Consider the following 20745-nt stretch of genomic DNA (forward strand, 5'->3'; position numbering starts at 1 on the left):
GACGAGAATAGAATGACGGTGCTATATTTCGGAAGGCTGTGAGTGTGGCAGGAATTGATCTCGTGTTTCCCAGACTTTACACATAGGAGCAGGAGCTGGCCATTTAGCAGCGAGTGGTTAGGATCTGGAATGCACGGCTTGAAAGGGCGGTGGAGACAGACCCAATCTTATCTTTCAGACGGGAGTTGGATAAGTGTCTGAAGGAAAAACAATTGCAGGGCTCCGGGGAAAGGGCGGGGGAGTGGGACTCGCTGAGAGTCGGCACGGGCTCGAAGGGCCGAATGGCCTTCCGTGCTGTAACCATTCCATGATTCGATAAGTTAGTGGCACATTTCATAGTGTGGCTGGAAGCACAACATTGCAAAGGGACATGGATTGAGTCGGCAAAACTAGAGGCATCTGATTCAGGAGAATCGCGGGGCACGGAAATTCGGGAGTTTAATGACTTTGAAAGGAACATTTTTGTTTTGTGCCATTTCGGTCAGAGGTTTTCCATGAAAGCAACATTCAATGAAAAGAAATGTCATCGCCCAACGTGGGGCTCGAACCCACGACCCTGAGATTAAGAGTCTCATGCTCTACCGACTGAGCTAGCCAGGCTTCTGTCCAATGCAGGTTTTTATCGCTCATTGCAGCCAGGCGCCTGTTGGCTCCGCCCCAGATGTTTAAACTTGCTGTTGAAGAACTGCCAGGGTCTTCTTGAATGGTGGACCAGGCTCGAGGGGCCGAATGGCCTACTCCGGCCCCTAATCCTTACGTGTTTATGTTTACGTCTTTATGCGGAACTCCTTCATGGTAAACGAGCCAAAGGAGGACAGTGGAAACGTTACAAGGACACCCCTCAAAGCCCCCCTGGTAAAGTGCGACATCACCACTGACACCTGGGAGACCCTGGCCACAGACCGCCCGAGGTGGAGAAAGTCCATCGGGGAGGGCGTTGAGCTCTTTGAGTCTCGACGCAAGGAGCATGAAGAGACCAAGCGCAGGCAGCGGAAGGAGCACGCGGCAAACCAGTCCCACCCACCCCTTCCCTCGACGTATGTCTGTCCCACCTGTAACATGGTCTGTGGCTCTCGTATCCGACTGTTCAGCCATCAAAGGACTCACTTTGGGAGTGGAAGCAAGCCCCTCCTCGATCCCGAGGGACTGCCTCTGATGGTGTCGATGATTTGCGTGTGAGGCCAACGTGTTAACCGTTACACTGCGGAAACATCTCCACTTTCAGCACCAGATTACCAGAATTAAACCCAATGGGATCGGGAGAAAAGTTCCTCATATGCTCAGAGCAAAATATATCATATGACAATAGAATGTTATGAATTAATTAATGATGTTTAAATCAATGCTTCTTTTTTTTTACACAGGAGATGCATATAGATGTGTAAAATAGATGAACTATTTTTTTATAAGGTTTTGAATTAAAAGTACAATTTCCCTGACCAGGAATTGAACCCAGGCCATGGCAGTGAGAGGACCAAATCCTAACCACTAGACCATCAGGGAACCTGGTTTGGAAAGAGATGCAGTGGTTGTGTCGAGGTTCACATCGAGCAGCTCCGTAACACAGGACTCTGTGCTCTCCGGGCTGTTCCCAGGGACACACACCGAGACAGACATCACCTGCTGCTGGAGGGCCATTAACTCGGTCAAAGACGCTCTTTGGTCTTGCCGAAACTTGCTGGTCTTCCAGAGCAAGGAGATGTCCACGTCTGCGTGTTGCAGACTGGCGCAATCCAAGATCCAGGATTACGTGGTGAGGGACCCACTTAAAATTGGTGCAGTTGCCGCAAAGGCAGGGTGGGGAAGGGTCACAGTTTAAAGCCCTTCTGACACGGTAAACCCAGGGGCAGGAATCAGTATAAAACTCCCCTCGGGCCGTACTTGTAACTTCTTCATTGTGTACATGGAGCACCATGATCTGTAAACACCTCTGTAGTGCCGTGTACAATGTAAGGTCTGTTTCATGATGCACGTTGAAAAAAAGTGTAAATGTACCGTCACCCATTCCATGTACTGTGTAGTGACACGTGTGATGTAATTTGTTGAATGTACTACAAGGTATCCCGTATTGTACCGAATTGTACTGGAACTGGAAAGCAAGGGAATATATCAAACGGAACTGCCGTCAGCACCCGAATGTAGTGTATGGGATTATTGGCCACAGATAAATGGACTGAACTGCTTTTGAATGTACTGTACAAATTTTTATATGAATAAAGTATTTTTTTAAATAAAAAAAAAATCTCTGCCTGACACCGGGACAGACCTTGGAGCAAGGGTCTGGTTTTTGCAACACAGCAAAGGAAATATTAATTCTGGAAGAACAATATCCAGAAGAACAGGAACCTCAACATGATTTGAACACACAATCTTCTGATCTGGAGTCAGACACACTACCGTTGCACTACGAGGCCTACACAGTGAGTTAGAGATGTTCGTCTATATGAAGGTTCTGCAATACAAGGGGCTTTCAAATCCCCGCCCATTCCCACCAGGTATCACAAGCAGCGCTGACCTGACAGGCACCGGATGCTTTGTTCGAAAACTTTTCTCTTGCTTTCACGGGAAACCATCATTCATTAACCCCTCACCTTCTGTTGCACAATCAAACAAATGCCATCTCAAGGACACGACATACTTCAATCATTTGGCCTGTGCTTTGCATCTTAACTCCAAAACCATATCCCATTTTACTCACTGTATTTTAGCTTTCTGGTTCAAAATCTTCATTGCCGATGACACCACGAATCTGGGGCAACTTTTGGCAAATTTAACAGCACCCGTTATTCCTACCATGCACACAAAATACAATCAGTAGTGAAGATAAAATCCCACCGTGCGTATTTGCAGATTCAACGCAGTAGCATTTCAAATAAACTGAAAGAATTTTACACTGAGAAGATTTGCAAGTGTTACTTGTATTTGTGTCTTTAATTAAACTTTGTGGTGTCTGACTCCCGATCATGAGGTCCTTACTGCTAGGGGGATCAAGGGGTATGGCGAGAAAGCAGGAATGGGGTACTGAAGTTGAATGTTCAGCCATGAACTCATTGAATGGCGGTGCAGGCTAGAAGGGCCGAATGGCCTACTCCTGCACCTATTTTCTATGTTTCTATGTTTCTATGTTTCTATGCCACTGCTGAATAAGAAAGGAGGGTTTGACGTTGACCAGACTGCACTGCCCCTGATATTTGTCAGCTCACCCTTTATATTCAGTGGTTTCTCACCCTTTGATGGGCCGCAGTGTAGCGGATATCACGTTGGTCTCACATTGAGTGCAGGTTGATTTTGAACTTTTGTGTCCTGTCACATGAAATAAATGAGTGCAGCAGGTGTATCTCTGCCTGACACCAGGGAAACAGTGAGACCTTGCATTGTGTTGAGGTTTAATCACAGCAATATCTGCAGTCAGGAGCTGAAAAGGACGAAGAGCTGAAAAAACACAAGAAAAAAGCTCAGAAATGTCAGCAATTGTGGTAAACTCTTTAATGTGTTTCCTGCTCGTTTAGTGATGCGGTGCTCACAGAGGGAGCCCGGATTCAGAAAGTAACTCTTTCATTCAAAATCTTTAAAATAATGACATGCAACGAATTAAACCGTGTGTCGGGGGATGGGGGTGGGTGAAGATTATTTGTTTTATTCCCCATTCATTAACCTACAGCGATGTTTTGTAGAATTGTTACTGAGGGACAGAGGAAACTTCAATAACTGAACTTTCATCATTGAAGGATTTTGAATCATTGATGAAGTTTTCTCCCCTCTCTGACTTTACTCACTCTGTATTTAGGAGACTGGTTTAAAATGTTCAGTGCTCATGCAACAAGGAACCTGGGGCGACTTTTGGTCAATTTATTTCACAGCAAAAATAGTCTCCAAAATAATGTTTCTGCCTGGGCTCGAACCAGGGACCTTTCGCGTGTGAGGCAAACGTGATAACCGCTACACTACAGAAACACTGTGGTTAAGCTAATCTTAGGGATATAACCAGAGTTTTAACCCACACAGCTGGCTGAGACTTCAGGAGCTGGTTTGACGAGAATAGAATGACGGTGCTATATTTCGGAAGGCTGTGAGTGTGGCAGGAATTGATCTCGTGTTTCCCAGACTTTACACATAGGAGCAGGAGCTGGCCATTTAGCAGCGAGTGGTTAGGATCTGGAATGCACGGCTTGAAAGGGCGGTGGAGACAGACCCAATCTTATCTTTCAGACGGGAGTTGGATAAGTGTCTGAAGGAAAAACAATTGCAGGGCTCCGGGGAAAGGGCGGGGGAGTGGGACTCGCTGAGAGTCGGCACGGGCTCGAAGGGCCGAATGGCCTTCCGTGCTGTAACCATTCCATGATTCGATAAGTTAGTGGCACATTTCATAGTGTGGCTGGAAGCACAACATTGCAAAGGGACATGGATTGAGTCGGCAAAACTAGAGGCATCTGATTCAGGAGAATCGCGGGGCACGGAAATTCGGGAGTTTAATGACTTTGAAAGGAACATTTTTGTTTTGTGCCATTTCGGTCAGAGGTTTTCCATGAAAGCAACATTCAATGAAAAGAAATGTCATCGCCCAACGTGGGGCTCGAACCCACGACCCTGAGATTAAGAGTCTCATGCTCTACCGACTGAGCTAGCCAGGCTTCTGTCCAATGCAGGTTTTTATCGCTCATTGCAGCCAGGCGCCTGTTGGCTCCGCCCCAGATGTTTAAACTTGCTGTTGAAGAACTGCCAGGGTCTTCTTGAATGGTGGACCAGGCTCGAGGGGCCGAATGGCCTACTCCGGCCCCTAATCCTTACGTGTTTATGTTTACGTCTTTATGCGGAACTCCTTCATGGTAAACGAGCCAAAGGAGGACAGTGGAAACGTTACAAGGACACCCCTCAAAGCCCCCCTGGTAAAGTGCGACATCACCACTGACACCTGGGAGACCCTGGCCACAGACCGCCCGAGGTGGAGAAAGTCCATCGGGGAGGGCGTTGAGCTCTTTGAGTCTCGACGCAAGGAGCATGAAGAGACCAAGCGCAGGCAGCGGAAGGAGCACGCGGCAAACCAGTCCCACCCACCCCTTCCCTCGACGTATGTCTGTCCCACCTGTAACATGGTCTGTGGCTCTCGTATCCGACTGTTCAGCCATCAAAGGACTCACTTTGGGAGTGGAAGCAAGCCCCTCCTCGATCCCGAGGGACTGCCTCTGATGGTGTCGATGATTTGCGTGTGAGGCCAACGTGTTAACCGTTACACTGCGGAAACATCTCCACTTTCAGCACCAGATTACCAGAATTAAACCCAATGGGATCGGGAGAAAAGTTCCTCATATGCTCAGAGCAAAATATATCATATGACAATAGAATGTTATGAATTAATTAATGATGTTTAAATCAATGCTTCTTTTTTTTTACACAGGAGATGCATATAGATGTGTAAAATAGATGAACTATTTTTTTATAAGGTTTTGAATTAAAAGTACAATTTCCCTGACCAGGAATTGAACCCAGGCCATGGCAGTGAGAGGACCAAATCCTAACCACTAGACCATCAGGGAACCTGGTTTGGAAAGAGATGCAGTGGTTGTGTCGAGGTTCACATCGAGCAGCTCCGTAACACAGGACTCTGTGCTCTCCGGGCTGTTCCCAGGGACACACACCGAGACAGACATCACCTGCTGCTGGAGGGCCATTAACTCGGTCAAAGACGCTCTTTGGTCTTGCCGAAACTTGCTGGTCTTCCAGAGCAAGGAGATGTCCACGTCTGCGTGTTGCAGACTGGCGCAATCCAAGATCCAGGATTACGTGGTGAGGGACCCACTTAAAATTGGTGCAGTTGCCGCAAAGGCAGGGTGGGGAAGGGTCACAGTTTAAAGCCCTTCTGACACGGTAAACCCAGGGGCAGGAATCAGTATAAAACTCCCCTCGGGCCGTACTTGTAACTTCTTCATTGTGTACATGGAGCACCATGATCTGTAAACACCTCTGTAGTGCCGTGTACAATGTAAGGTCTGTTTCATGATGCACGTTGAAAAAAAGTGTAAATGTACCGTCACCCATTCCATGTACTGTGTAGTGACACGTGTGATGTAATTTGTTGAATGTACTACAAGGTATCCCGTATTGTACCGAATTGTACTGGAACTGGAAAGCAAGGGAATATATCAAACGGAACTGCCGTCAGCACCCGAATGTAGTGTATGGGATTATTGGCCACAGATAAATGGACTGAACTGCTTTTGAATGTACTGTACAAATTTTTATATGAATAAAGTATTTTTTTAAATAAAAAAAAAATCTCTGCCTGACACCGGGACAGACCTTGGAGCAAGGGTCTGGTTTTTGCAACACAGCAAAGGAAATATTAATTCTGGAAGAACAATATCCAGAAGAACAGGAACCTCAACATGATTTGAACACACAATCTTCTGATCTGGAGTCAGACACACTACCGTTGCACTACGAGGCCTACACAGTGAGTTGGAGATGTTCGTCTATATGAAGGTTCTGCAATACAAGGGGCTTTCAAATCCCCGCCCATTCCCACCAGGTATCACAAGCAGCGCTCACCTGACAGGCACCGGTTGGTTTGTTCGAAAACTTTTCTCTTGCTTTCACGGGAAACCATCATTCATTAACCCCTCACCTTCTGTTGCACAATCAAACAAATGCCATCTCAAGGACACGACATACTTCAATCATTTGGCCTGTGCTTTGCATCTTAACTCCAAAACCATATCCCATTTTACTCACTGTATTTTAGCTTTCTGCTTCAAAATCTTCATTGCCGATGACACCACGAATCTGGGGCAACTTTTGGCAAATTTAACAGCACCCGTTATTCCTACCATGCACACAAAATACAATCAGTAGTGAAGATAAAATCCCACCGTGCGTATTTGCAGATTCAACGCAGTAGCATTTCAAATAAACTGAAAGAATTTTGCACTGAGAAGATTTGCAAGTGTTACTTGTATTTGTGTCTTTAATTAAACTTTGTGGTGTCTGACTCCCGATCATGCCACTGCTGAATAAGAAAGGAGGGTTTGACATTGACCAGACTGCACTGCCCCTGATATTTGTCAGCTCATCCTTTATATTCAGTGGTTTCTCACCCTTTGATGAGCTGCAGTGTAGCCGATATCACGTTGGTCTCACATTGAGTGCAGGTTGATTTTGAACTTTTGTGTCCTGTCACATGAAATAAATGAGTGCAGCAGGTGTATCTCTGCCTGACACCGGGGAAACAGTGAGACCTTGCATTGTGTTGAGGTTTAATCACAGCAATATCTGCAGTCAGGAGCTGAAAAAGACGAAGAGCTGAAAAAACACAAGAAAAAAGCTCAGAAATGTCAGCAATTGTGGTAAACTCTTTAATGTGTTTCCTGCTCGTTTAGTGATGCGGTGCTCACAGAGGGAGCCCGGATTCAGAAAGTAACTCTTTCATTCAAAATCTTTAAAATAATGACATGCAACGAATTAAACTGTGTGTCGGGGGATGGGAGTGGGTGAAGATTATTTGTTTTATTCCCCATTCATTAACCGACAGCGTTGTTTTGTAGAATTGTTACTGAGGGACAGAGGAAACTTCAATAACTGAACTTTCATCATTGAAGGATTTTGAATCATTGATGAAGTTTTCTCCCCTCTCTGACTTTACTCACTCTGTATTTAGGAGACTGGTTTAAAATGTTCAGTGCTCATGCGACAAGGAACCTGGGGCGACTTTTGGTCAATTTATTTCACAGCAAAAATAGTCTCCAAAATAATGTTTCTGCCTGGGCTCGAACCAGGGACCTTTCGCGTGTGAGGCAAACGTGATAACCGCTACACTACAGAAACACTGTGGTTAAAGTAATCTTAGGTATATAACCAGAGCTTTAACCCACACAGCTGGCTGATACTTCAGGAGCTGGTTTGACGAGAATAGAATGACGGTGCTATATTTCGGAAGGCTGTGAGTGTGGCAGGAATTGATCTCGTGTTTCCCAGACTTTACACATAGGAGCAGGAGCTGGCCATTTAGCAGCGAGTGGTTAGGATCTGGAATGCACGGCTTGAAAGGGCGGTGGAGACAGACCCAATCTTATCTTTCAGACGGGAGTTGGATAAGTGTCTGAAGGAAAAACAATTGCAGGGCTCCGGGGAAAGGGCGGGGGAGTGGGACTCGCTGAGAGTCGGCACGGGCTCGAAGGGCCGAATGGCCTTCCGTGCTGTAACCATTCCATGATTCGATAAGTTAGTGGCACATTTCATAGTGTGGCTGGAAGCACAACATTGCAAAGGTACATGGATTGAGTCGGCAAAACTAGAGGCATCTGATTCAGGAGAATCGCGGGGCACGGAAATTCGGGAGTTTAATGACTTTGAAAGGAACATTTTTGTTTTGTGCCATTTCGGTCAGAGGTTTTCCATGAAAGCAACATTCAATGAAAAGAAATGTCATCGCCCAACGTGGGGCTCGAACCCACGACCCTGAGATTAAGAGTCTTATGCTCTACCGACTGAGCTAGCCAGGCTTCTGTCCAATGCAGGTTTTTATCGCTCATTGCAGCCAGGCGCCTGTTGGCTCCGCCCCAGATGTTTAAACTTGCTGTTGAAGAACTGCCAGGGTCTTCTTGAATGGTGGACCAGGCTCGAGGGGCCGAATGGCCTACTCCGGCCCCTAATCCTTACGTGTTTATGTTTACGGCTTTATGCGGAGCTCCTTCATGGTAAACGAGCCAAAGGAGGACAGAGGAAACGTTACAAGGACACCCTCAAAGCCCCCCTGGTAAAGTGCGACATCACCACTGACACCTGGGAGACCCTGGCCACAGACCGCCCGAGGTGGAGAAAGTCCATCGGGGAGGGCGTTGAGCTCTTTGAGTCTCGACGCAAGGAGCATGAAGAGACCAAGCGCAGGCAGCGGAAGGAGCACGCGGCAAACCAGTCCCACCCACCCCTTCCCTCGACGTATGTCTGTCCCACCTGTAACATGGTCTGTGGCTCTCGTATCCGACTGTTCAGCCATCAAAGGACTCACTTTGGGAGTGGAAGCAAGCCCCTCCTCGATCCCGAGGGACTGCCTCTGATGGTGTCGATGATTTGCGTGTGAGGCCAACGTGTTAACCGTTACACTGCGGAAACATCTCCACTTTCAGCACCAGATTACCAGAATTAAACCCAATGGGATCGGGAGAAAAGTTCCTCATATGCTCAGAGCAAAATATATCATATGACAATAGAATGTTATGAATTAATTAATGATGTTTAAATCAATGCTTCTTTTTTTTTACACAGGAGATGCATATAGATGTGTAAAATAGATGAACTATTTTTTTATAAGGTTTTGAATTAAAAGTACAATTTCCCTGACCGGGAATTAAACCCAGGCTATGGTGGTAAGAGCACCAAATCCTAACCACTAGACCATCAGGGAACCCAGCACTACTGGCTCACTGCATCGTTATAGTTGGTGACATTATTGGCCTTTTCAATCCATTTGTTTCACACTGAAACAAATTGGAACTGTGATCATAAATTAACGCCACTTTCAGATCGCCTTGAAGTGATTCGTTAAATCCACTCCTTACACCATCACAACACAGCTTTCAGTCTTGGTCAGATATCGTTTTCATAGGATGGTCTCGTGGCCATTGCCCAGTACAAAAAAGTCTCTGAGCATTTGCTCCAGGTAGCCATCAAACTCACATTGTCCTACAAGTCGCCTTAGCTCGGTGATGTAGCTCACCACTTCCTGATCTTCAGATCGCTGGCACGTGTAGAACCGATACCTCGCCATAGCATGCTCTCCCTCGGGTTAAGATGCTCCAGAACCAGTGTACACAGCTCCTCATACGACTTATCTGTGGGTTTCACCAGAGCCAGAGATTCTTCATGAGGCTGTAGGTCGGTGCCCCACAGACTGTGAGGAGGACCGCTCTCCTTTTTGCAGCGCTTCCTTCTCCGTCCAGCTCGTTGGCTACAAAGTACTGGTCTAGCCGTTCGACATAGGCTTCCCAGTCCTCACCCTCCGAGAACTTCTCCAGGATGCCCACAGTTTGCTGCATCTTTGTGTTGGATTCGTATTCTCGTCGCCAGTTATTGTGGTCCTAACACAGATGATGCTGCACACAGGGAGGTTAAAGTAACAGTGACCTCAGTCTTTCATAAGACACTCCAGAGTGAGGAACTGGCCTTAGGGGCCGGCTTAAATACACTGCTCCCAAGGGATGCTGGGATCCCTTGGGACTTCAGGGGATGAGCTCCCTGGTGGCGGAATTGGGAGTGCATGCTTTACAGATACGCAACACACACGTTGCCTCAACTTTGATTTCTGCCAACATCCCTTGTGTTTAACCTTCGCCGCACCTCCGCCATGATCTCTCACCGTTCCTCCACCACGATCTCTCACCGTTCCTCCACCACGATCTCTCACCGTTCCTCCACCACGATCTCTCACCGTTCCTCCACCACGATCACTCACCGCTCCTCCACCCCGATCTCTCACCGTTCCTCCGCCACAATCTCTCACCGTTCCTCCACCCCGATCTCTCACCGTTCCTCCGCCACGATCTCTCACCGTTCCTCCACCACGATCTCTCACCGTTCCTCCACCCCGATCTCTCACCGTTCCTCCACCACGATCTCTCACCGTTCCTCCACCACGATCTCTCACCGTTCCTCCGCCACGATCTCTCACCGTTCCTCCGCCACGATCTCTCACCGTTCCTCCGCCACGATCTCTCACCGTTCCTCCGCCACGATCTCTCACCGTTCCTCCGCCACGATCTCTCACCGTTCCTCCGCCCCGATCTCTCACCGTCCCTCCGACACGACCTCTCGTCACTCCTCCGCCACGATCTCTCACCGTTCCTCCACCACGATCTCTCACCGTTCCTCCACCACGATCTCTCACCGTTTCTCCACCCCGATCTCTCACCGTTCCTCCACCACGATCTTTCACCGTTCCTCCACCACGATCACTCACCGCTCCTCCACCCCGATCTCTCACCGTTCCTCCGCCACGATCTCTCACCGTTCCTCCACCCCGATCTCTCACCGTTCCTCCACCACGATCTCTCACCGTTCCTCCACCACGATCTCTCACCGTTCCTCCACCCCGATCTCTCACCGTTCCTCCACCACGATCTCTCACCGTTCCTCCGCCACGATCTCTCACCGTTCCTCCGCCACGATCTCTCACCGTTCCTCCGCCACGATCTCTCACCGTTCCTCCGCCACGATCTCTCACCGTTCCTCCGCCACGATCTCTCACCGTTCCTCCGCCCCGATCTCTCACCGTCCCTCCAACACAATCTCTCACCGTTCCTCCACCACGATCTCTCACCGCTCCTCCACCCCGATCTCTCACCGCTCCTCCACCCCGATCTCTCACCGTTCCTCCGCCACGATCTCTCACCGTTCCTCCACCACGATCTCTCACCGCTCCTCCACCACGATCTCTCACTGCTCCTCCGCCACGATCTCTCACCGCTCCTCCACCACGATCTCTCACCGTTCCTCCACCCCGATCTCTCACCGTTCCTCCACCACGATCTCTCACCGTTCCTCCACCACGATCTCTCACCGCTCCTCCGCCACGATCTCTCACCGCTCCTCCACCACGATCTCTCACCGTTCCTCCACCACGATCTCTCACCGCTCCTCCACCACGATCTCTCACCGTTCCTCCACCCCGATCTCTCACCGTTCCTCCAACACGACCTCTCGTCACTCCTCCACCCCGATCTCTCACCGTTCCTCCACCACGATCTCTCACCGCTCCTCCACCCCGATCTCTCACCGTTCCTCCACCATGATCTCTCACCGTTCCTCCACCACGATCTCTCACCGTTCCTCCACCACGATCTCTCGTCACTCCTCCACCACGATCTCTCACCGTTCCTCCACCACGATCTCTCACCGTTCCTCCACCACGACCTCTCACCGTTCCTCCGCCACGATCTCTCGTCACTCCTCCACCACGATCTCTCACCGTTCCTCCACCACGATCTCTCACCGTTCCTCCACCCCGATCTCTCACCATTCCTCCACCCCGATCTCTCACCGTTCCTCGGCCACGATCTCTCACCGCTCCTCCACCACGATCTCTCACCGTTCCTCCACCCCGATCTCTCACCGTTCCTCCACCCCGATCTCTCACCATTCCTCCACCATGATCTCTCACCGTTCCTCCACCACGATCTCTCACCGTTCCTCCACCCCGATCTCTCACCGTTCCTCCACCACGATCTCTCACCGTTCCTCCACCCCGATCTCTCACCATTACTCCACCCCGATCTCTCACCGTTCCTCCACCACGATCTCTCACCGTTCCTCCACCACGATCTCTCACCGTTCCTCCACCACGATCTCTCACCGTTCCTCCACCCCGATCTCTCACCATTCCTCCACCACGATCTCTCACCGTTCCTCGGCCACGATCTCTCACCGCTCCTCCACCACGATCTCTCACCGTTCCTCCACCCCGATCTCTCACCGTTCCTCCACCCCGATCTCTCACCATTCCTCCACCACGATCTCTCACCGTTCCTCCACCCCGATCTCTCACCATTCCTCCACCACGATCTCTCGCCGTTCCTCCACCACGATCTCTCGCCGTTCCTCCACCCCGATCTCTCACTATTCCTCGGCCACGATCTCTCGCCGTTCCTCCACCACGATCTCTCACCGTTCCTCCACCACGACCTCTCACCGTTCCTCCGCCACGATCTCTCGTCACTCCTCCACCACGATCTCTCACCGTTCCTCCACCACGATCTCTCACCGTTCCTCCACCCCGATCTCTCACCATTCCTCCACCCCGATCTCTCACCGTTCCTCGGCCACGACCTCTCGTCACTCCTCCACCCCGATCTCTCACCGTTCCTCCACCACGATCTCTCACCGCTCCTCCACCCCGATCTCTCACCGTTCCTCCACCATGATCTCTCACCGTTCCTCCACCACGATCTCTCACCGTTCCTCCACCCCGATCTCTCACCGTTCCTCCACCACGATCTCTCACCGTTCCTCCACCCCGATCTCTCACCATTACTCCACCCCGATCTCTCACCGTTCCTCCACCACGATCTCTCACCGTTCCTCCACCACGATCTCTCACCGTTCCTCCACCACGATCTCTCACCGTTCCTCCACCCCGATCTCTCACCATTCCTCCACCACGATCTCTCACCGTTCCTCGGCCACGATCTCTCACCGCTCCTCCACCACGATCTCTCACCGTTCCTCCACCCCGATCTCTCACCGTTCCTCCACCCCGATCTCTCACCATTCCTCCACCACGATCTCTCACCGTTCCTCCACCCCGATCTCTCACCATTCCTCCACCACGATCTCTCGCCGTTCCTCCACCACGATCTCTCGCCGTTCCTCCACCCCGATCTCTCACTATTCCTCGGCCACGATCTCTCGCCGTTCCTCCACCACGATCTCTCACCGTTCCTCCACCACGATCTCTCGCCGTTCCTCCACCCCGATCTCTCACCGTTCCTCCGCCCCGATCTCTCACTATTCCTCGGCCACGATCTCTCGCCGTTCCTCCACCACGATCTCTCACCGTTCCTCCACCACGATCTCTCGCCGTTCCTCCACCCCGATCTCTCACCGTTCCTCGGCCACGATCTCTCACCGTTCCTCCACCACGATCTCTCATCGTTCCTCCGCCACGATCTCTCACCGTTCCTCCACCACGATCTCTCACCGTTCCTCCACCCCGATCTCTCGCCGTTCCTCCGCCAAGATCTCTCGCCGTTTCTCCACCACGATCTCTCACCATTCCTCCATCATGATCTCTCACCATTCCTCCACCACGACCTCTCGCCATTCCTCCACCACGATCTCTCACCGTTCCTCCACCCCGATCTCTCACCGTTCCTCCACACTGACCTTCCCGCTCCTCCGCTGTACCTGGGCCCCGCCGATGTTCCTGCCCACGCACCAAACGGTGACCTGGGTTTTGATGACGTGCAGCAGAGCAGGTCTCCAGCCGTCCTGGTTAACCCTTGCCACTGGACCAAGACCTCGCTCTGTCAACCCCGTGTGGTGGCTGGTGTGCAACGGTCACCCCACGTTAAAACAATCCACCCACAGGCATCTTCCACCCTTTGATTGGAGTTCAGGACTGGAACATCGGGTCCTTCATTGAAACACCTGTGAACCCATGTGGAAGTAAGCCTTCCTCGTTCGAGGACCCGCCTATGATGATGATGATGATGATGTGTGGGACCTTACCAAGTGCCTGCTGGAAACCATCAGATTAAATCGAGTAAGACCCGTCCCTTGATTCAGTTTTCACTGAATCTATATCTATATCTGAAAGGCTATATTGGCTTTGGAGGGAGCACTGTGTCGGTTTCCCAGAATGATACCTGGATTCCAAGGTTTAAATTAAGATATGAGATTACACCCACTGGAAATTAGAGGGTCGAGCAGTGATTTGATCAAAATTTTCAAGATAATAAGGGAACAGATAGAGTAGATAGAGAGAAATGATTCCCGCTGGTTGGGGAGTTCCAGACTAGGGGCCATAGTCTAAACATTAGAGCCAGACGTTTCAGTAGTGAAATTCGGAAACATTCCTGCACACACAAGATGGGAGAGGTTTGGAACTCCCTTCTGCAAAGGGCAGTTGGTGCTGGGTCAGTTGTTCATTTAACATCGCATTTTGACCAAAGGTATTAAGGAATATGGGCCAAAGGCGGGTATATGGAGTTTGTTCACAGATCAGCCATGATCACATTGAATGGCGGAACCGGCTCGAGGGGCTGAATGGGCCTCCTCCTGTTCCTGTGTAACAGGCTCGAGGGGCTGAATGGCCTCCTCCTGTTCCTGTGTAACAGGCTCGAGGGGCTGAATGGGCCTCCTCCTGTTCCTGTGTAACAGACTCGAGGAGCTGAATGGGCCTCCTCCTGTTCCTGTGTAACAGGCTCGAGGGGCTGAATGGGCCTCCTCCTGTTCCTGTGTAACAGGCTTGAGGGGCTGAATGGGCCTCCTCCTGTTCCTGTGTAACAGGCCTGAGGGGCTGAATGGGCCTCCTCCTGCTCCTGTGTAACAGGCTCGAGGGGCTGAATGGGCCTCCTCCTGTTCCTGTGTAACAGGCTGAAGGGGCTGAATGGGCCTCCTCCTGTTCCTGTGTAACAGGCTCGAGGGGCTGAATGGGCCTCCTCCTGTTCCTGTGTAACAGGCTGAAGGGGCTGAATGGGCCTCCTCCTGCTCCTGTGTAACAGGCTCGAGGGGCTGAATGGGCCTCCTCCTGTTCCTGTGTAACAGGCTGAAGGGGCTGAATGGGCCTCCTCCTGCTCCTGTGTAACAGGCTCGAGGGGCTGAATGGGCCTCCTCCTGTTCCTGTGTAACAGGCTGAAGGGGCTGAATGGGCCTCCTCCTGTTCCTGTGTAACAGGCTCGAGGGCCTGAATGGGCCTCCTCCTCTTCCTGTGTAACAGGCTCGAGGGGCTGAATGGGCCTCCTCCTGTTCCTGTGTAACAGGCTCGAGGGGCTGAATGGGCCTCCTCCTGTACCTGTGTAACAGACTCGAGGGGCTGAATGGGCCTCCTCATGTTCCTGTGTAACAGGCTCGAGGGGCTGAATGGCCACCTCCTATTCCTGTGTAACAGACTCGAGGGGCTGAATGGGGCTCCTCCTGTTCCTGTGTAACAGGCTTAAGGGGCTGAATGGGCCTCCTCCTGTTCCTGTGTAACAGACTCGAGGGGCTGAATGGGCCTCCTCCTGTACCTGTGTGTAAGGTCTGGGAAACAAAGGGAGGTGATATGAGAAAACATAAACTAAATGGTATTGTGTTAAAAGGGAAGCAGAAGGATTGAGTGATTTACACACAGAAATCTTTGAAGCTGGGTAGATAAGTTGCTAAGTTGTTTAAAAAGAATACAGGGCCCTTGGCTTTATATGTAGTGAAATAGAGGACACCAGCGAGGAAGTTATACCATACCTTTTCAACCCCGGTTTAGGCCTCAGTTGGAGAACTGTTTACAGTTCTGAGCACCACAATTTAGGAAGGATATCAAGGCATTGGAGAGAACGTAAGAAATATATAAGAGACATTTTCTGTTGTTGTTGAAGACACAAACACAGGCATTCATCGAGAATCAACCTGCAGGTGACCACACATAGATTAAAGAGAGCCAGAGAGACCGACAGAATCGGGAAACACCGGCAAATAGACAAGAGATATTGACAAGGACTGAAAACACTTTGCGATCAGAAAATTGCCGGAGCCCCTGTGGTTAATGACACGGCTTTTGATGATTAATCACCGGACATGCCTTGAAATTCAGGAGAACCTGTTTCGATGTTTGAAGTTCGAGATAAACCCACGGGGCGATCCCAACAGGCGCCTGGCAGCAATCAGCAACAGGAAGATACAACTTAAGCAGGCCCGAGCTCAGTCGGCAGAGGAAAAGACTCTTAATCTCCGGGTCGTGGGTTCGAGCCCCATGTTGGGTGGAATATTTTCCTTCAACTTTTATGTTGCTTTCACGGGAAAACATCATTAATGAACCCATAATCTTCTTTTGCCCAATGAAAGAAATGCGAACTGAGGGAGAGTTGATCATTTGATCATTTGTGCTGTGCTCTGTATAAGAACACAAGAACCAGGAGCAGGAGTCGGCCATTTGGCCCTTCGAGCCTGCCTTCTTTTGCACTGAAACAAATTATAACCGTGTTTTTAAATGAGCAGTGCGAGATATTTAGAGGGCACCTTTCAATGCTTCACATTCCGAGGTCCGAGGTCGCTTGCATCATGTGACGATGTACCCCGGACTGCTCTTGTTCCATTTTATCGCACATTAGTTTTTGGTTCAAAAATAATATCAGAAGTGGGACATAAACCCACATCTCCAGAGGAGACAGTGACCTGAACACACCCTGACTATTCAGTGCTGTGTGTGGCCACCTGCAGGTTGATTTTGAACTTTTGTGTCCTGTCACATGAAATAAATGAGTGCAGCAGGTGTATCTCTGCCTGACACCGGGGAAACAGTGAGACCTTGCATTGTGTTGAGGTTTAATCACAGCAATATCTGCAGTCAGGAGCTGAAAAGGACGAAGAGCTGAAAAAACACAAGAAAAAAGCTCAGAAATGTCAGCAATTGTGGTAAACTCTTTAATGTGTTTCCTGCTCGTTTAGTGATGCGGTGCTCACAGAGGGAGCCCGGATTCAGAAAGTAACTCTTTCATTCAAAATCTTTAAAATAATGACATGCAACGAATTAAACTGTGTGTCGGGGGATGGGGGTGGGTGAAGATTATTTGTTTTATTCCCCATTCATTAACCGACAGCGATGTTTTGTAGAATTGTTACTGAGGGACAGAGGAAACTTCAATAACTGAACTTTCATCATTGAAGGATTTTGAATCATTGATGAAGTTTTCTCCCCTCTCTGACTTTACTCACTCTGTATTTAGGAGACTGGTTTAAAATGTTCAGTGCTCATGCGACAAGGAACCTGGGGCGACTTTTGGTCAATTTATTTCACAGCAAAAATAGTCTCCAAAATAATGTTTCTGCCTGGGCTCGAACCGGGGACCTTTCGCGTGTGAGGCAAACATGATAACCGCTACACTACAGAACCACTGTGGTTAAAGTAATCTTAGGTATATAACCAGAGCTTTAACCCACACAGCTGGCTGATACTTCAGGAGCTGGTTTGACGAGAATAGAATGACGGTGCTATATTTCAGAAGGCTGTGAGTGTGGCAGGAATTGATCTCGTGTTTCCCAGACTTTACACATAGGAACAGGAGCTGGCCATTTAGCAGCGAGTGGTTAGGATCTGGAATGCACGGCTTGAAAGGGCGGTGGAGACAGACCCAATCTTATCTTTCAGACGGGAGTTGGATAAGTGTCTGAAGGAAAAACAATTGCAGGGCTCCGGGGAAAGGGCGGGGGAGTGGGACTCGCTGAGAGTCGGCACGGGCTCGAAGGGCCGAATGGCCTTCCGTGCTGTAACCATTCCATGATTCGATAAGTTAGTGGCACATTTCATAGTGTGGCTGGAAGCACAACATTGCAAAGGGACATGGATTGAGTCGGCAAAACTAGAGGCATCTGATTCAGGAGAATCGCGGGGCACGGAAATTGGGGAGTTTAATGACTTTGAAAGGAACATTTTTGTTTTGTGCTGTTTCGGTCAGAAGTTTTCCATGAAAGCAACATTCAATGAAAAGAAATGTCATCGCCCAACGTGGGGCTCGAACCCACGACCCTGAGATTAAGAGTCTCATGCTCTACCGACTGAGCTAGCCGGGCTCCTGTCCAACGCAGGTTTTTATCGCTCATTGCAGCCAGGCGCCTGTTGGCTCCGCCCCAGATGTTTAAACTTGCTGTTGAAGAACTGCCAGGGTCTTCTTGAATGGTGGACCAGGCTCGAGGGGCCGAATGGCCTACTCCGGCCCCTAATCCTTACGTCTTTATGTTTACGTCTTTATGTGGAGCTCCTTCATGGTAAACGAGCCAAAGGAGGACAGAGGAAACGTTACAAGGACACCCTCAAAGCCCCCCTGGTAAAGTGCGACATCACCACTGACACCTGGGAGACCCTGGCCACAGACCGCCCGAGGTGGAGAAAGTCCATCCGGGAGGGCGTTGAGCTCTTTGAGTCTCGACGCAAGGAGCATGAAGAGACCAAGCGCAGGCAGCGGAAGGAGCACGCGGCAAACCAGCCCCACTGACCCCTTCCCTCGACGTATGTCTGTCCCACCTGTAACATGGTCTGTGGCTCTCGTATCCCACTGTTCAGCCATCAAAGGACTCACTTTGGGAGTGGAAGCAAGCCCCTCCTCGATCCCGAGGGACTGCCTCTGATGGTGTCGATGATTTGCGTGTGAGGCGAACGTGTTAACCGTTACACTGCGGAATCATCTCCACTTTCAGCACCAGATTACCAGAATTAAACCCAATGGAATCGGGAGAAAAGTTCCTCATATGCTCAGAGCAAAATATATCATATGACAATAGAATGTTATGAATTAATTAATGATGTTTAAATCAATGCTTCTTTTTTTTTTTACACAGGAGATGCATATAGATGTGTAAAATAGATGAATAATTTTTTTATAAGGTTTTGAATTAAAAGTACAATTTCCCTGACCGGGAATCAAACCCGGGCCGCGGCAGTGAGAGCACCAAATCCTAACCACTAGACCATCAGGTAACCTGGTTTGGAAAGAGATGCAGTGGTTGTGTCGAGGTTCAGATCGAGCAGCTCCATAACACAGGACTCTGTGCTCTCCGGGCTGTTCCCAGGGACACACACCGAGACAGACATCACCTGCTTCTGGAGGGCCATTAACTCGGTCAAAGACGCTCTTTGGTCTTGCCGTAACTTGCTGGTCTTCCAGAGCAAGGAGATGTCCACGTCTGCGTGTTGCAGACTGGCGCAATCCAAGATCCAGGATTACGTGGTGAGGGACCCACTTAAAATTGGTGCAGTTGCCGCAAAGGCAGGGTGGGGAAGGGTCACAGTTTAAAGCCCTTCTGACACGGTAAACCCAGGGGCAGGAATCAGTATAAAACTCCCCTCGGGCCGTACTTGTAACTTCTTTATTGTGTACATGGAGCACCATGATCTGTAAACACCTCTGTAGTGCCGTGTACAATGTAAGGTCTGTTTCATGATGCACGTTGAAAAAAAGTGCAAATGTACCGTCACCCATTCCGTGTACTGTGTAGTGACACGTGTGATGTAATTTGTTGAATGTACTACAAGGTATCCCGTATTGTTCCGAATTGTACTGGAACTGGAAAGCAAGGAAATATATCAAACGGAACTGTCGTCAGCACCCGAATGTAGTGTATGGGATTATTGGCCACAGATAAATGGACTGAACTGCTTTTGAATGTACTGTACAAATTTTTATATGAATAAAGTATTTTTTTAAATAAAAAAAAATCTCTGCCTGACACCGGGACAGACCTTGGAGCAAGGGTCTGGTTTTTGCAACACAGCAAAGGAAATATTAATTCTGGAAGAACAATATCCAGAAGAACAGGAACCTCAACATGATTTGAACACACAATCTTCTGATCTGGAGTCAGACACACTACTGTTACACCATGAGCTCTACACAGTGAGTTGGAGATGTTCGTCTATATGAAGGTTCTGCAATACAAGGGGCTTTCAAATCCCCGCCCATTCCCACCAGGTATCACAAGCAGCGCTGACCTGACAGGCACCGGTTGGTTTGTTCGAAAACTTTTCTCTTGCTTTCACGGGAAACCATCATTCATTAACCCCTCACCTTCTGTTGCACAATCAAACAAATGCTAACTCAGGGACACGACATACTTCAATCATTTGGCCTGTGCTTTGCATCTTAACTCCAAAACCATATCCCATTTTACTCACTGTATTTTAGCTTTCTGGTTCAAAATCTTCATTGCCGATGACACCACGAATCTGGGGCAACTTTTGGCAAATTTAACAGCACCCGTTATTCCTACCATGCACACAAAATACAATCAGTAGTGAAGATAAAATCCCACCGTGCGTATTTGCAGATTCAACGCAGTAGGACTTCAAATAAAGTGAAAGAATTTTACACTGAAAAGATTTGCAAGTGTTACTTGTATTTGTGTCTTTAATTAAACTTTGTGACGTCTGACTCCCGATCATGCCACTGCTGAATAAGAAAGGAGGGTTTGACGTTGACCAGACTGCACTGCCCCTGATATTTGTCAGCTCATCCTTTATATTCAGTGGTTTCTCACCCTTTGATGGGCTGCAGTGTAGCGGATATCACGTTG

The 20745-nt window shown here is 49.4% G+C and overlaps 10 non-coding genes across 10 annotated transcripts; all 10 read right to left on the reverse strand.

The window, feature by feature from the left end:
• Nucleotides 1–527: 527 nt before the first annotated feature.
• On the reverse strand, nucleotides 528–600 carry trnak-cuu (transfer RNA lysine (anticodon CUU)). The gene has a single exon. It is a non-coding gene; the product is annotated as a tRNA-Lys (tRNA).
• An 831-nt stretch (nucleotides 601–1431) lies between these two features.
• On the reverse strand, nucleotides 1432–1503 carry trnae-cuc (transfer RNA glutamic acid (anticodon CUC)). Its single transcript has one exon. It is a non-coding gene; the product is annotated as a tRNA-Glu (tRNA).
• Nucleotides 1504–3881: 2378 nt separating this feature from the next.
• Nucleotides 3882–3954, reverse strand: trnav-cac (transfer RNA valine (anticodon CAC)). Its single transcript has one exon. It is a non-coding gene; the product is annotated as a tRNA-Val (tRNA).
• A 604-nt stretch (nucleotides 3955–4558) lies between these two features.
• Nucleotides 4559–4631, reverse strand: trnak-cuu (transfer RNA lysine (anticodon CUU)). The gene has a single exon. It is a non-coding gene; the product is annotated as a tRNA-Lys (tRNA).
• An 831-nt stretch (nucleotides 4632–5462) lies between these two features.
• Nucleotides 5463–5534, reverse strand: trnae-cuc (transfer RNA glutamic acid (anticodon CUC)). The gene has a single exon. It is a non-coding gene; the product is annotated as a tRNA-Glu (tRNA).
• Nucleotides 5535–7745: 2211 nt separating this feature from the next.
• Nucleotides 7746–7818, reverse strand: trnav-cac (transfer RNA valine (anticodon CAC)). The gene has a single exon. It is a non-coding gene; the product is annotated as a tRNA-Val (tRNA).
• A 604-nt stretch (nucleotides 7819–8422) lies between these two features.
• On the reverse strand, nucleotides 8423–8495 carry trnak-cuu (transfer RNA lysine (anticodon CUU)). Its single transcript has one exon. It is a non-coding gene; the product is annotated as a tRNA-Lys (tRNA).
• An 830-nt stretch (nucleotides 8496–9325) lies between these two features.
• On the reverse strand, nucleotides 9326–9397 carry trnak-cuu (transfer RNA lysine (anticodon CUU)). The gene has a single exon. It is a non-coding gene; the product is annotated as a tRNA-Lys (tRNA).
• An 8102-nt stretch (nucleotides 9398–17499) lies between these two features.
• trnav-cac (transfer RNA valine (anticodon CAC)) lies at nucleotides 17500–17572 on the reverse strand. The gene has a single exon. It is a non-coding gene; the product is annotated as a tRNA-Val (tRNA).
• A 604-nt stretch (nucleotides 17573–18176) lies between these two features.
• trnak-cuu (transfer RNA lysine (anticodon CUU)) lies at nucleotides 18177–18249 on the reverse strand. Its single transcript has one exon. It is a non-coding gene; the product is annotated as a tRNA-Lys (tRNA).
• Nucleotides 18250–20745: the final 2496 nt, after the last annotated feature.

This window comes from Pristiophorus japonicus, chromosome 20, assembly GCF_044704955.1.
Source record: "Pristiophorus japonicus isolate sPriJap1 chromosome 20, sPriJap1.hap1, whole genome shotgun sequence".
In the NCBI taxonomy this organism is placed as follows: Eukaryota; Metazoa; Chordata; class Chondrichthyes; family Pristiophoridae; genus Pristiophorus; species Pristiophorus japonicus.